Raw genomic sequence first — 15,493 nt, 5'->3', positions numbered from 1 at the left:
AAAATAAACATCCCTCCCTGCCCCAAAATTTTGAGTGGCTTTAGATGGGATTCCTTAATTGGAAGGAATTTTGGATACAAAGTAATCTCTAGGGTGCTGGGTAACATTCAGGTTGTATAAATGTGTTGGGAAGGGAAGTAATTTGTTAATTCCAGGAAAACTTTTTTTTTTTTTAAAGGAGGTACCAGAGATTGAACCCAGGACCTCATATATGGGAAGCAGGTGCTCAACCACTTGAGCTACATCTGCTCCCCTCTAGGAGAACTTTTTATGTTCTCGCTAGAAGTGCCAGAAACTGGAAATATTAGCTGCCACACATTGTGGGAATATGAAATTCCAACTTAATAGGACATTCAACCCAATATTATTTTATTTTTTAAAAATCAGTTTTATTGATACATATTAATAAAGCATACAATCCATCCGAAGTATACAATCATTGGTATTTGATATAGTCACTTAGTTGTGCATTTATCACTTTGGTCATTATTACAGCATTTTCATTATTCCAATAATAAAAACAAATGAAAAAACTCTGCTTAATAATCTCTCAGTCTCTCTATACTTCCCCTGCCAAACATAGCTGCTAATCTGTTTCTGTGTTTCTAATTTATTTGTATATATATTTTATATAGATGGAGTCAAACCATATGTAGTACTTTTTGTCAGTTTCTTTCACTTAGTACATTTCCTTTTTTTTTGCTTTTTTAATCCTTAATGGAGATTATTAATATATTTCTAAATACTACTAGTACGGTCCATAGTTTGTTTTGCTAACCCAATTTTATTTTTTTAAAAGACACTAATGGTTTTAATCAAGATAGAATAGTTTGAAGAATATTATTGGCATTAATATAGTAGTATTATAAGTGTAAACAAGACCCTGATTTATACAGTTAATTAATTAGTGTCAGGTACATATATACAATGTGAAGAAAGAGATGAAATGTTTCAAGGTAATAGACCATGAATCAGACCTTCTAGCATTCTGTTATTTCAACCCCAGAAAACTTTATTTACAGGCCAGCAGTGATAGCAGCTGAAATACTGACCTTGATTGGGATTGGGATGTGTGAATATATTTAGGAAGCATTTATTGTACTCTCACTGAGTGCTAGGTTCTGTGATACAGTGATGGAGAATGCCCACGTGTAGGGAGCTCGTGGGAACCATAGAGGAGTAGACAGACGCAACATCATAATGAGAAGGAGTTCTTTTTCCTCCAAATCTTTAGGGGTTGGACATTTGTGGTAACATTTATTACAGTATTTTGAACCTGATACACAGTGGACAGTCTTTAACCAGCTTTGCACGCTGAGGGCTTGCTATTACTCAGCAAGAGCTAGGGTCTGGTATACTCCAACCGTGTGGCCGCCCAGCCATTGAATCGTGTGTGTACCAAGAGTCAGTTGTATTTATTCCTTACGTGTTTATGTTCACTGTACTTGTTATTGTATTTATGCAGTTTAAGTAAATATTACATGAGTGAGTGAAATTAGAGTGCAGAAAGAAAGGTTTTATGAAAAGTATTTCACACGCTTTGAAAGAATAAATACAAGTCATTAAAAGAAATTACTAGTAAATTATATGCATAAGCAAACTGGAAGAGATTGGGGAGGGAATCTTAAAAGCCTAGAAGGACTGCACGTAGATTACTTCATGAATGTCTTCAGATTTTTGTTCTTTGTAGAAATTAGCACTAGAAAACAGGTCACGCATTATGGATGTGGTATATGAAGAAAGACACCAGTAGGCTCATACTCATGACAAGATCTTGGCCCCTACAAAGATTAGCAAATAAATACACAATTATATTTTTTAATCTGCCATATCCTCCAATTAATATTTTATTGTAAACAGAATGGAAGGCTGAAACTTATTTCTTGAGTAAGAGTCATTGTTTTGAATTGAGTAGTATGACAGTCATTTTCGTCATATTACTCAACTTTGGCCTGCCTAAGTGCTTCCAGTGAGGTTTTCTTCCTCCCTCACCCCTTTTTCTTTTTTGGAGCCTGTGTTATGACAAGAAGTGGGAGACACTAGGGGTGGGCTTGTCTCACACTCTTCGTACCCTCTGGGGGAGAGGCTGTAACCCAGGAATTTTAGACAATTGAAGTATCTGAGGGGGTGAAATACTGTCTTGGAAAGGCCAATAATATGGAATACATACCAAATGACATTACAGTGCCTGGGAAAGCTAAAGTTGCTGCTAAAGGGCCTGTTTTTACTCAGGGAAACAAACAGTACTAATAGGATCATGTCAGTTAGATTTCCCCTGCGTATTAAAACTTTTTAAAAGAAAGAATGAAACTGCCCTTAAGGGAGTAAGGTTGTTTGTTTAGCTTTTCTGCCAGGAGCTCTGCATCTCTTGGCAGAGGGGATCTGCTGCTCATTTTCCCAACTCCTTGAGCTCACCAAGTGGGATGGGGAGATGATTGGTAATGAAGATCCTGAGTTGGCAGAGACTCTGGTGACCTGAATGTTTGCCAGTAAAAATATCCCAGAGGAGCAGATGAAAGGATGTCACTGCAGGCCATACCTTCCAGCAGTCTCTAGAGAGGGCAGTGAGGCACAGGTGACAGTCCCAGAAGAGATAACCATGACAAAGGGCTTCCAGTAGATCGCCCTCTGGTTGGGGAGTCCTTTTGTAACATTATATTGTTCATTGAGCATTACCTTGTTCTAAGATCACAGTGGATGCATGATTCAGTCATTTCACTAGATTTTTCTGTTCTTCATTTCTCTAAATCTTTCCTGGAAGCTTTTTTTCCCCCTGTCTTTTCTTTTCCTTTTTTTTTTGCTCCCCCTTCTGCCTGCCTGTTTTCAGTTAGTCATTTCTAGAATTACCTTCTTTTCTGCCTGTTTCTCAAAAATCTGAATTCACGACTGAAGGCATACTATAATTCCCACTCTCCTCTTGCACTCCTTGCCCTAATTCTTCCGTTTTGGTTTTGGATGATTCTCATTTCTCAATAGAAATAGTGTGTAAAGCATACACAGTATCTTTCTTCATAGGCTAGTATAAGAAGGAAGGGCCCTTACTCAAGTATATATTTGTTTAGTCATTCCTTCAGTGCACATTTTTTTGAGAACCTTTTTGTGATCTAGTGACTCCATGGAAGATCCTGGGAATACACAGATAAATAAAGTTGTGGTCCCTCATATATGAGCCAGCCTCTCCACCTGCTTTGTAAGCATGTCCATCCCGTTCTGTCTACCCAGTGATCTCATTCTTACAGTTTACCATCTCTGTTGTACCATCCCTTTTCTTTCTGTGCTTTTTCATTCCCAGGGAAAACATCTCACATCTTACACACAACACCAAAAAAAAATCTCCCTTTATCATCCCATATACTCTCCAGCTACTACTCATTCTCACTTCCCTTTAATGAAACTTTTCTGTTCTCACGGTCTCCATTTCCCGTCTTTCCATTCTCTCTTTTTTAGCTCTCACAAAAATATATTTAATAAGTTAGTTTTATAAAAATTAAACACATAATATTTTTGACATTTATTAACAATTCAAACTCACTGACATCTGACCAGGAGTGCTGTGTGATTCTGAAGATGATTACCTAAACTAAAATATGTATTTACATAACAACACACATAGATATAACTGAAGAGCTTTCTTGACAAATGTTGAAATTTTAGAGACTTACGGGCTAGAAATGCCAAAAAATTTGTCTGCAGTCAGATGTATTGTGTACTAATTATGAGCAACACCTGGACAACTCTTAACCCAAAAGGAAGTAAACTGGGAGAGAACTAATACAGTTCTAAAGTTCTATGACAAACTCTTAGAAGATAGAAATATAGAAAAGTAATGCAAAATCAGTTTAATGGCATAGATTTCTTACTAAATCCCTTATTGTCATTTATGGTAGTTTAACCCAGCATGTCAGAATGGCAGTGTGTGCTGTGCTGTGGGAAGCCCTCCACTGTCTCATCAGGCAGTGCTCAGTGCAGTAAGCACTGGCCGAAACTAAGGAAGTGGTGTTATCAGCTTTGAGCCTCTCACACACCTTTCCCACACAGTCTGAGGCCTTTTGGCTAAATTTAGTCTTGAACGATTACAGGCCCTTCACCCTTTTATACCAGAAAGCATCTTCTTGATGTGCTTAAAATGTTTCTTTACATTTTGGGGGGAGGGGTGGAGTCATAATTATAATATAGAAATTCATTACAATGTAGGTCCCAAATTCCTCTTTATGTTTTGAACTACATTGTAGCATTATTTGAACCATCCCAGTCCAGATAATATTCCACACTAAAGCAGGAAACATCTTTAGACAATGCATAGATGAGCTTTTTTTTTTCCATTTTAAGAAATTTTATTGAAGTGTATTATTCATACATGAATATACATAAACAATGCCTATAGTAAAATTTGTGAACTTTAGCTTTTTTTAAAAAAGAAAGATATTGCTACTGTAAGAGAACACCAAGTGATCATTTTATATTTAATATACGGTTCTAATGACATTTCTTGCTGTGTTTGTCTGCATCAAAGATATTGAAAGCAGTTTCCTAATACACAGCATTTGAGAGTGTTGGCTCTTAGAATGATACTCATATCTTTTGTTTGGTAAAAGAATGTTTCTAATGACAAAATACAGGTAAAATTAGTTTTATAATTCCCAAAAAGTAAGCTGTCTTTATTAACAGAAGTAATTGTTTGCAGTTTCTTTTTCAAACCTCTGAAAATATTTTAAAGCCATTATAAAACTTAAATTTCTATTTAAAAAATTAGCTTAAAAATTCTTGCTATGTTGCTGGACATACCACTGCTGTCTCTGCTTGCCGTTTTCCAGCTCTGTGAGAATAGCCTGAGTGTAAGCGTCATAACACTTACTGCTCCAGTTCTTTCATGAAGAACAATTTTAGCATTCTCTGGTATGTATCCAGATCAGGCAGCTGGAAGAGTTCCCGTTTCAGAATGTGGTCACGTTTCACAGGGGTTCACATGTAAACCTGAAACCAGTTAGGAATTTCTGCAGTGGGATATGGATTTGCGGGTACCAGAAGGAGACTGATTTCTTTCAGTTTGCTGTGGCTGGTGTGTGACTGGAGGAGGGTGACCGTACCGAGGTATGCTAGGTAAACAGGGAAGCCTGCAGGGAGCCGCCTTACTTATGGGATCTGCATAATAGGTTCCAAATTCTGATGACTCAACTTGCTCGCATCCTGGAGGAGGGCCTTCCCACTCAAGAGGATGGCTCCAGTGAGTTGTATTTATTGTGTCACGATCCGTGTAATACTTTCTTCCTCTCATTGTCCTGTCCACAGACCTGCCAGGAAAAAGGGGTAAATCTTCAGAGCCATGGTTAAATTTCCTAAAGATGTAACAGCAGCTCTCCCACTACCTGAAGCATGCCTCCCTTGATTCTGTGGCATTCTTTGGAAGAGATCGTGATTGCGTTCATGTATCTGTAGTCTTTATGTACTCCAAGTGGCTACCTACTCTGACTACCAAAAAAAAAAAAATTATCTGGATAATATGGGGAACCAGAGTCTCCATTTTCAATAGCAAAATTAATTTCAGTTAAAAATGACAGGAGGAAAAAAAGAAAAAATTAGAAGAGCCGTATTCCCTAGGGACATCTGCTAGACTGCTGGTGAGATCCGAAGGGGCAGATAATCTCTTGCTTTCTCTTCTTACTATTTCATGAGGTGTTCTTTGAATTGGAGTTCTAAGGAAACTGGTTTTTTGAAACTGCTCCATCTCCAGAAGTTGAAAAGGCATTATGGCTTGAATCTGGAAGACAGGTACCAGTTCCTCTTGGAATTGTTGGTCTGCGCCTGGTAGGTGAAGGCAGGAGATTTTGCAGCAGAGGCAACGCCTCTTCTTCATATACTCCCCCTGCACCTGGGTCAGCTTGGACACTTGTCTCTGGTTTTGTTTGGGGACAGCATTCCTGAGGCGGAGCCAGGCAGCCTCCCTAGGGCTCCACCTCACCTGACCCGGCCAAAGTGCCGCAGCCACGGTCTCCTGCAGGGAATACCGCACCAGGATGCCAAGCTGGCAGCCGCCAATCAGTTGGTTCCCGGTAGTCTGCCAGCTCCACGGCGATGCCTGTGAACACTGGGAGGAAAGACCTGAGAAGCCGGGCCATGGCGGTGGCCCGCTGCGCCGCCCAGTGACTGTCTCCTCTGCCACTCCCCGTTCACATTTTTTTTTTAAAGATTTATTTGTTTATTTATTTCTCTCCCCTTCCCCCCAAGTTGTCTACTCTCTGTGTCCCTTATACTCTTTTTTTAAAGAATTATTTTTATTTATTTCTCTCGCCTTCCCACCTCCCACCCCAGTTATCTGTTCTCTGTGTCCATTTGCTGTGTATTCTTCTGTATCCGCTTGTATTCTTGTCAGCGGCACTGGGAATCTGTATCTCTCTTTATTGCATCATCTTGCTGCGTCAGCTCTCCATGTGTGCGGCGCCATTCCTGGGCAGTCTGAACTTTCTTTCGTGCTGGGTGGCTCTCCTTATGGGGCACACTCCTTGCGCGTGGGGCTCCCCTACGCGGGGGACACCCCTGCGTGGCAGGGCACTCCTTGCGTGCATTAGCACTGTGCGTGGGCCAGCTCCACATGGGTCAAGGAGGCCTGGGTTTGAACCATGGCCCTCCCATGTGGTAGGCGGACGCTCTATCTGTTGAGCCAGGTCCGCTTCCCCGCTTATACTCTTGTCAGCGGCACCCGAAATCTGTGTCTCTTTTTGTTGTATCATCTTGCTGCATTAGCTCTCCATGTGTGTGGCACCATTCCTGGGCAGGCTGTACTTTTTTCGCACTGGGTGGCTTTCCTTACAGGGCACACTCCTTGTGCATGGGGCTCCCCTACGCGGGGGACACCCCTGTGTGGCACAGCACTCCTTGCGCACATCAATACTGTGCGTGGGCCAGCTCATCACATGCATCTGGAGGCCCTGAATTTGAACCCTGGACCTCCCATATGGTAGGTGGATGCTCTATCCATTGAGCCAAATCCACTTCTCCCTGTTCACTCTTTTTTTTTTAAGATTTATTTATTTTATTTATTTCTCTCCCCTTCCCCACCCCCCTATCCCGGTTGTCTGTCCTCTGTGTCTGTTTGTTGCATCGTCTTTGTCGGTTTCTGTTGTTGTCAGTGGCATGGGAATCTGTGTCTCTTTTTGTTGTGTCAGTTCTCCGTGTGTGCGGCACCATTCCTGGGCAGGCTGCACTTTCTTTTGCGCTGGGCCGCTCTCCTTATGGGGTGCACTCCTTGCGTGTGGGGCTCCCTTATGCGGGGGACACCCCTGCGTGGCATGGCACTCCTTGCGCACATCAGCGCTTGCCAGCTCCACACGGGTCCCTGTTCACTCTTGAACACACTCCAGTTAGACACTCTTCTCTCCTGTCCTGATTGAACCCAGGACTCGAACACAGGAAGCAGGCGCTCAGCCACTGAGCTACATCCGCTCCCTGCGATTAAGCTTAAGTTTACCAAAACCATACCCATTAGTCTTCATACTGCATGACTGATCCTTCTTCTTGAAATATTTTGTTCACCTGGCTTCTGGGGCATCTCTCTAGTTCTTCCCTCCCCCTCTGGTTGCCCCTTCTCAATCTGGTTGTAGAGCCTTCCTCATTTTCCTGACTTTTTTCATTGCAATGCCCAAGGGCACAATCTTTGAATCTCTTCCTTTCCTGTCCCATGCTCCTACAGTAGGTGATTTCATCCAGTCCCATCTTTAAAAAAAATATTTATTGTATTTATTAACAACCTACTCCCCTCCGTCGTTTGCACTGTGCTGTCTCCTCCCTATGTCTGTTGATTGTGTGCTCCTCTTCTTTTTTAGGTGGCACTGGGAACCCAACCAGGACTTCCCATGTGGGAGGGAGGTGCCCTATGGCTCGAGCCACTCCGCCTCCTGCTTGTTGTGTCTCTCATTGTGTTTCCACCTTGTGTCTCTTTGTTGTGTCATCTCATTGCGTCAGCTTGCCATTCCAGCTCGCTATCTTGCTTGTCTTTAGGAGGCACCAGGAACCCAACTGGGACCTCCCGTGTGGTAGGCAGGCACCCAACTGCTTGAGCCACATCTGTTTCTCATCAGTTCCATCTTTAAATGTTTTCTTTATACTACTTTCAGATGTCTATTTTTAGCCCTGATCTTGCTTCCAAACTCAATATTTGACTATCATACATTTTACTTGATATATATTTTTTAAGATTTATTTATTTATTACCCCCCCCAGTTGTTTTGCACTCATTATCTCTTCTCTGTGTCCATTCACTGTGTGTTCTTCTGTGTTTGCTTGTCTTCTCTTTAGGTGGCACTGGCAACCGATCCTGGGACCTCCCTGAGTTGGAGAGAGGTGCTCAATCTCTTGCGCCACCACCTCAGCTCCCTGGTCTGCTGCGTCTCTTATTGTCTTTCCTCCGTGTCTCTTTTTGTTGCATCAATTGCTGCACCAGCTCTCTGCATGGACCAGCTTTCCACTTGGGCCAGCTTGTTGCACGGGCCAGCTCACCTTCACCAGGAGGCTCTGGAAATCAAATTCTAGATCTCCAATATGGTAGACGGGAGCCCAGTCACTTGAGCCATATCTGCTTCCCTTGATATTTTCATTTGGATATCTGATAAGCATCTCAAATATAAAATGCCATCGTCCCTTTTTCCGTAAATGAAGTCAGTCTCGTTACTACCGTTTCCTCAGCTTAGGCACTTTGGAGTCATCCTGGACTTCTTTCTTCCTCATATCTGTCTAATCTGGCACCATTGCCCCTTGAATCTAATGCTCTCTCTCTACCCTCCACTATGATACTCTAGCCCAGTCGGTTACTGTCTCTTACCGGGTAATTACGTCTCTTCCCAACTAGTCTTTTTCTTATCCTCTACCACGGCTTGTAGGATCATTATTCTTACACATAAATCAGATCATGTCACGCCTCTTCTTAAAGCTCTGCAGGGCGTTCTGTCTCAGAGTAAATCCAAAGGCTTACTCATGGCTCCTAAGACCCTGCTAGGGTCTGACTTCATTTCCTGTCACCTTGCCTCTTACTGCTTCCTCTATTCTAGCCACAGTGGCCTCTGGCTGTTTCCCCCAACATTATCTGCATGGCTTGCTCCCTTACCTTAGGTCTTTGTTTAATTATCACCTTATCTGGTCTTTTGTTATCACTCTGTAAAAAAAGCAGTGCATTGTGGGCTGTGTGTGTCCTTTATGCTTCTTTTTTCTTGGCAGCGCTTATCATCACCAGACATATTATATATTCATTTGTTTATTTTCTCTTTCCTCTCATTAGAAATCTGTCTCCATAAGAATAGGGATTTTTGTCTGTTTTAATCACCCCTGTATCCCGAGTGCATAGAATGTAGTTGTATTATTTATTGAGTGGATGGATGGATGGATGGATGGATGGATGGATAGACTCTGCTTTCAAGCAGCTTTCAGTTCAGTGGAGGAACTGATAGTAGCCAAAACATGCTGCTACCTATTTTAGAGACTCATAGAAGTCTTCCAGCTCTTCCCTAATTTCCAGTGTCTTAGTGACCGAATATCTGATAATCTTGAGTATTAGCCCAGTGGGCAGTGTATGTGCATTTAGATTGTTAAAAAAAACATTTTCTGAATGTTGTTAGATAGTCATGTGATAGGATACTTAGGATTTTTTTCAGACTTTGAGCTTGCGTTTGTGCCATCTTACAGGAATTTTGTTAGGTGATTGATATATTGTAATATCCCCAGCCCTAGTGGTACCATACCTGAGGGCAAAGGGGTTCCACTTTGCTAATAGCCTGGAACCTTTTATTAACAAATAAATAAAAGTATAACACACTATAATCAAGTGGTAGATACTGGTTTATTTACTTATTTATTTGATAGTTACTGTTTTAAGAACAAAATGAGGGAAGCAGACTTGGCCCAGTGGATAGGGCGTCCGCCTACCACATGGGAAGTCCGTGGTTCAATCCCCAGGCCTCCTTGACCCGTGTGGAGCTGGCCCATGTGCAGTGCTGACGCGCACAAAGAGTGCTGTGCCACGCAGGGGTGTGCCCCACATAGGGGAGCCCCACGCACAAGGGGTGTGCCCTGTAAGGAGAGCCGCCCAGCATGAAAGAAAGTGCAGCCTGCCCAAGAATGGTGCCACACGTACGGAGAGCTGACACAACAAGATGGCACACCAAAAAGAAACACAGATTCCCGGTGCTGCTGATAAGGATAGACGCGTCCACAGAAGAACACACAGCGAATGGACACAGAGAGCAGACAGCTGGGGCGGGGGGGGGGGGGAAGGGAAGAGAAATAAATAAAAAATAAATCTTAAAAAAAAAAATATTAAAAAAAAAAAACAACCAAAATGAGGGAAGCGATTTTGGCTCAGCTGATAGAGTGTCTACCTACCATATAGGAGGTCCAGGGTTCGGACCCAGGGATTCCTGACCTGTGTGGTAAGCTGGCCCATGCTCAGTTCTGCTGCATGCAAGGAGTGTTGTGCCATGTAGGGGTGTCCCCCACGTAGCGGTGCCCCAGGTGCAAGGAGTGTGCCCTGCAAGGAGAGCTGTCCTGCGCAAAAAAAAAGTGCAGCCCACCCAGGAGTGGTGCCGCACACACGGAGAGCTGATGCAGCAAGATGACGCAACAAAAAAAGCGACACAGGTTCCTGGTACTGCATGACAAGAATGCAAGCGGACACAGAAGAACACACAGCAAATGGACACAGAGAATAAATCTTTAAAAAAAAAACAAAAAACAAAATGATAACAGGAAAATGTTATGACTACTCCTACCAACCTCCATTTCCAACTTAACTCTGCTAATGTTTACCACCTTCGGAATCCAGATTTGGCATACCTTGTTGGCTACAAACCACTATCAACATAACTTTGTTCTTTATCTAGGGCAAAGTGAAAAAAATATGTTAAGTTTGTGGGTGCAGCATATTGAAGTATATGACTTATGGTAGTTAATATGTGAAATGGAAAATAAAGAAACCATCACAGGGAAAGGAGAAGGTAATATCTGGATAAAAGAAGAGTAAGAAGTTAAGTTTGGAAGTAAAGTTCTCAAACAAAATTGAGTAATGAAACATGAAATCTATATATCTAAGAATCCAGTCTTTTTCTAGACTTCCTGAAGCCCTTGTTTCCTAACCCTGTGAATAGGGGAAACTTCTGTTTATTCTTCCATTCATGCATTCATTACTCATTCGACTTTTATTGAGTCTCTCTGTATTAGTCAGCCAAAGGGGTGCTGATGCAAAGTACCAGTTGGCTTTTATAAAGGGTATTTATTTGGGGTAGAAGCTTACAGTTACCTAACTTTAGAGTCCAACTCAAGGTACCATAAGAGGTAGTTTCTCACCCAAAGTCTGTTGTCCACGTATTGACGCAAGATGGCGGGTGATGTCTGCAAGGGTTCAGCCTTCCTCCTCTTCCCTAAGACTCCATGGTCCCAGTTTCTTCCAGTCTCAGCTGTAGGCTGGCTTAAGACTCATCACCTTGCCCAGAACTCATTTCTTTCTGGACTCAGCTGTTTTTTTCTCTCCAGTAGGTCAGCTTGGACTATCAGGCTCATCTCTTTTCCCAGGACTGTGTCTATGGAGTACTTGCTCTTACCTCATATCTCCTTCTGCGTGTCTACCTCTGCGTGAGAGTCTGTTTTATCAACCCAAGGGGCTGGGACTCAACACTGAGTTGCACTCTAATGATGTGGTTGAATCAGAGCTCTAATCTTCACATAATTTAATCAGACATCTCAATTGAATCTAACACTCAAAGGGTTATCATTCCAGAGGAACCAACCAGTTTACAAGCATAATCTATATTTCTTTCTGGAATTCATAAATAATATCAAACTACTACAGTGTCTTTTCAGGGCAGACAGTGTTCTGGGGACACAGTGGTAAACAAGGCAAAATGAAATTCCTTGTTCTTATAGAACATACATGATACCAGTGCAGGGAGACAGTAAGTGAGTGAACAAATCAGTGAACATGTGATTTTAGGTACTGGGCAGGAAATAGTATGTGATATGATTGAGAGTGGAGTGAAAGTTAAGTCTCCTCACACACACACACCCGTTCCTCATGCCATATTCTGACATGTTACCAGTTTCTTGTATAATCTTTCGGACATTGTGTGTGTGTGTGTGTGTGTGTTGCAGTCTGTGCACACTAGTCAGTCAGGTAGTTAGGTTATAAAAGTTAGTGCTGTGATACAATGCACATAAAAGATTGGGGGACATTTTTTTGCATAATGGAATAAAGAATTGCTAGTTTTTCCTAAAAAAACTTACTTGAACCAAGGCCATTTGAGTATCTATGCTTTATAAACACTTACCTAGCTTTATTGAGGTTTGGTTACTGTACGTGCCATGGGTTTGCCTAGAGTGGGGAACTGCTGGGATTAGAGTAATATAGGGTGGAAGTATGTGTACGGTCAGTTCCTGTGAGGCTGAGGATGTGCTGGCAGTGGTCTGTTTGTGTCAGGTGAGGGCTGGGATATGGTAGCCACTTTCCTAACTGGCCTGAATTCCTATAAAGCAACTTAGCAGTTGTCTGGGTCATACTGGGTTTGCTGATTCTTAAACTCTCATTGTTTAGACTACTCAGAGGAACTGGAAGACTGAACATTTTAAGCCAAAATATCTTTCAACTCAAGGTAATGCCTGGGTCTAAACCTGATAGAAAGCTGTTTGTTGTAGCTGTAAGCCTTCATCCCCAGCTGTGGAATGGGGAGCATGTAGAATATGGGGTGAGATAGAAACTGTATTAGTCAGCTAAAGGGGTGCTGATGCAAAGTACCAGAACTCTGTTGGCTTTTTTAAAGGGTATTTATTTGGGGTAGTAGCTTACAGTCACAAGGCCCTAAAGAGTCCAACTCAAGATACCATAAGAGGTACTTTCTCACCCAGAGTCATTGGCCACGTGTTGGAGCAAGATGGCGGGTGATGTCTGCGAGGGTTCAGCCTTCCAATCTTCCTCCCCAGGGCTCGTTTGTCTCCAGACTCAGCTGCAGCTGTAGATTGTCAGGCTCATCTCTCTCCCAGGGGCTCTGCTGTGTCTATGGAACTGTGTCTTCCTCTGTGTTGTTCTCCTGTGTATTTACTTTCTGGGATTCCAGCATCAAAACTAAAACTCTTTCCTCTGCTGTGTCATTTTTTCTGTGAGTCTCCACCTACGAATATCAATTTTTGGAATTTGTAGACAGTAGCAGACTGCTACACTCAACCCTCTGAATTCCAAAAAGACATTACATTATTTAAAAAACCTTATTTCAGTAGCAATGCTAAGTACAAAATCACATCACAATCAGTTCATAGAAACACAGGTGGTCTTGGGGCAAAGTCCTGTCTGGCTGTAGACCCCTGAAACTTAAAAAAGAGACAAAGGATAAACATTTGCTTTCTCATAAAGAAAAAATGTTAGGGAAACATGAGCCTACAGTCCCCTACAGTTCGGTAAACCTGCTGGGCATACTTCATCAGATTTCAAAGTCTGAGAGTCATTCTCAAGATGATGGTTTCTTCTCCCTGGGACCTCATGGGGACCCACCCTTTCCACAGGCTTGCCCAACGGCCATTTTCTTGGTTCCACCTTCATCAGGCATCTGGATGGTGTCTGAGCTCCAGACCTCACCCTCCAAGAGCATTGGAGTGATGGCCACACTTTGCCCAGTCTTTGGGGTAGAGTATCAACCTCCCTAGTACAGTGACGTGAAGATAACGTTCTCCCTAACCTTTGGCATATAGGCCCAACCCTCTCAGAGCAACAAGTTGGTGACCTGGCCTTCTAATCCATGGGGGACAGGCCTATCCCTCTCAGACCTATGGCGTGTCGACCTTATCCTCCCTAATCCTTGGGGAATGTGCTCTGCCCTCTCTCTACCCTGGGGTGGCAAAACTCTCCCTGAGTAGCAGGTGGGAACATCCACCCTCTTCATTTGCTAGGGCAAATTCACCCTCTCTGTATACATGGGTGGGGTTCCTCTCTTGGCCCAAGGAGATGTCTTAATTTCAGATCTCACCTTTCATGTTTTTCCTCTTAAAGCTGTTTTTCCTTCCGTATCTCCCTTCAATGTCCCTTTTAGTCCAGGATGACAATGGTTTTGTTCATACAGCTCTCTCAAAAATCTTGTTGGTTTAGCATGCAAGTAGCAGGGGTCCAAGCCATCAGACAGTAAGACTGTCCTCAAGTCTTTCCTAGATAACTGCATTTTCAATCCTGATGTACAAGTTCCAGGTTTAGTTAAGTCCTCAAATGGGGCACTTTTGTCTGGGGGCTTGATTTCCAGAGACTTGGAAGTTCTGGAATCAGTTTCTGGTTTTGCTGTGCCCAGCATTTCGGTTATCAGCTTATCTCTCTCGTCTAACATTTTATCATAAGCTGCAAGAAGAAGCCAAGCCACCTTATCCAAGTTTACTTTGGAAAGTTCTTCAGCTAAATGCCCAGGCTCTCCCTTTTCAAATTCTGCCTTCTATAAAAAAATACCAGGAGTTAATAATCTTGCTAAGTGCTCTGCAACTTGAAAACATGGTTTGCCTTTCCTCTAGTTTCCAATAATAGTTTCATCATTTACTGCTAAGGCCTTATAAAAAGTCTCTTTAGCATCTGTATTCCTATCAACAGTCTCTTCAAAGCAATCTAGGCCATTTTCCCTCAAGCATGGCACAAGTCCTCCAAAAAATACTGCTTGCCCATTTATAAAACTTCCAGCATTTTGGTATTTGTAAAAGCACCACTCCATTCTCCAGTATCAAATTCTGTATCAGTCAGCCAAAGGGATGCTGATGCAAAGTACCAGAACTCTGTTGGCTTTTATAAAGGGTATTTATTTGGGGCAGAAACTTACAGTCACAAGGCTATATATATATATATTGTATGTGATTTGGAATTCGTGAACAATAGCAAACCTGCTACAAAGACCATGCCTCAAACTTTTTTTTTTGGAAGTGTGGAAATTTTATTTTCAATTTTCATAAATAAAAAAGTTATACCACTTTAGATTGTTAATAAGATTTAGTTGACATCTAGTTAACCTCATATAACTTTGTTTCTTTTCTTGAAAATACTCAAATATGCTTCCATTGTTCCTTTACAAAATAGACTAAAAGATACATTGTATATAGTGAGTTCCATGAAGAACAGTCTACCATATCCATGTTTTTTCTGATCCTTGAAATATTGAATTTTATGTCAATTTGATCTGTCTCTCAGAGGAAAAAAATACACTATTGCAAAAATTGGTGGGAAGCGGATTTGGCTCAACTGATAGAGCATCTGCTTACCACATGGAGGTCCAGGGTTCAAACCCAGGGCCTCCTGACTTGCATGGTGAGCTGGCCCATGCACAGTGGTGATGCGCTTAAGGAGTGCTGTGCCATGCAGGGGTGTCCCCCCGCCCTCCTAGGGGAGCCCCATGTGCAAGGAGTGCGCCCTGTAATCAGAGTCGCCCTGCGCGAAAAAAGTACAACCTGCCCAGGAGTGGTGCCACACGCATGGAGAGCTGACGCAGCAAGATGACTCATC

General features: G+C 42.4%; 1 protein-coding gene and 2 pseudogenes across 1 annotated transcript in view; 2 read left to right on the top strand and 1 right to left on the bottom strand.

Annotated features, from left to right (window-relative positions):
- The window catches only part of NUDT3 (nudix hydrolase 3), a 179,640-nt gene that overhangs the window by 2,569 nt on the left and 161,578 nt on the right, over positions 1–15,493 (top strand). The gene's annotated exons all lie outside the window — the stretch shown is intronic.
- Positions 4,755–6,116, bottom strand: LOC139440031 (protein salvador homolog 1 pseudogene; annotated as a pseudogene).
- The window catches only part of LOC139440030 (ADP-ribosylation factor 1 pseudogene), a 77,147-nt pseudogene continuing 67,768 nt past the window's right edge, over positions 6,115–15,493 (top strand).

Source organism: Dasypus novemcinctus, chromosome 11 (assembly GCF_030445035.2).
Source record: "Dasypus novemcinctus isolate mDasNov1 chromosome 11, mDasNov1.1.hap2, whole genome shotgun sequence".
NCBI classification, from domain to species: domain Eukaryota; kingdom Metazoa; phylum Chordata; class Mammalia; order Cingulata; family Dasypodidae; genus Dasypus; species Dasypus novemcinctus.
This window is presented reverse-complemented; position numbering and strand designations above follow the sequence as displayed.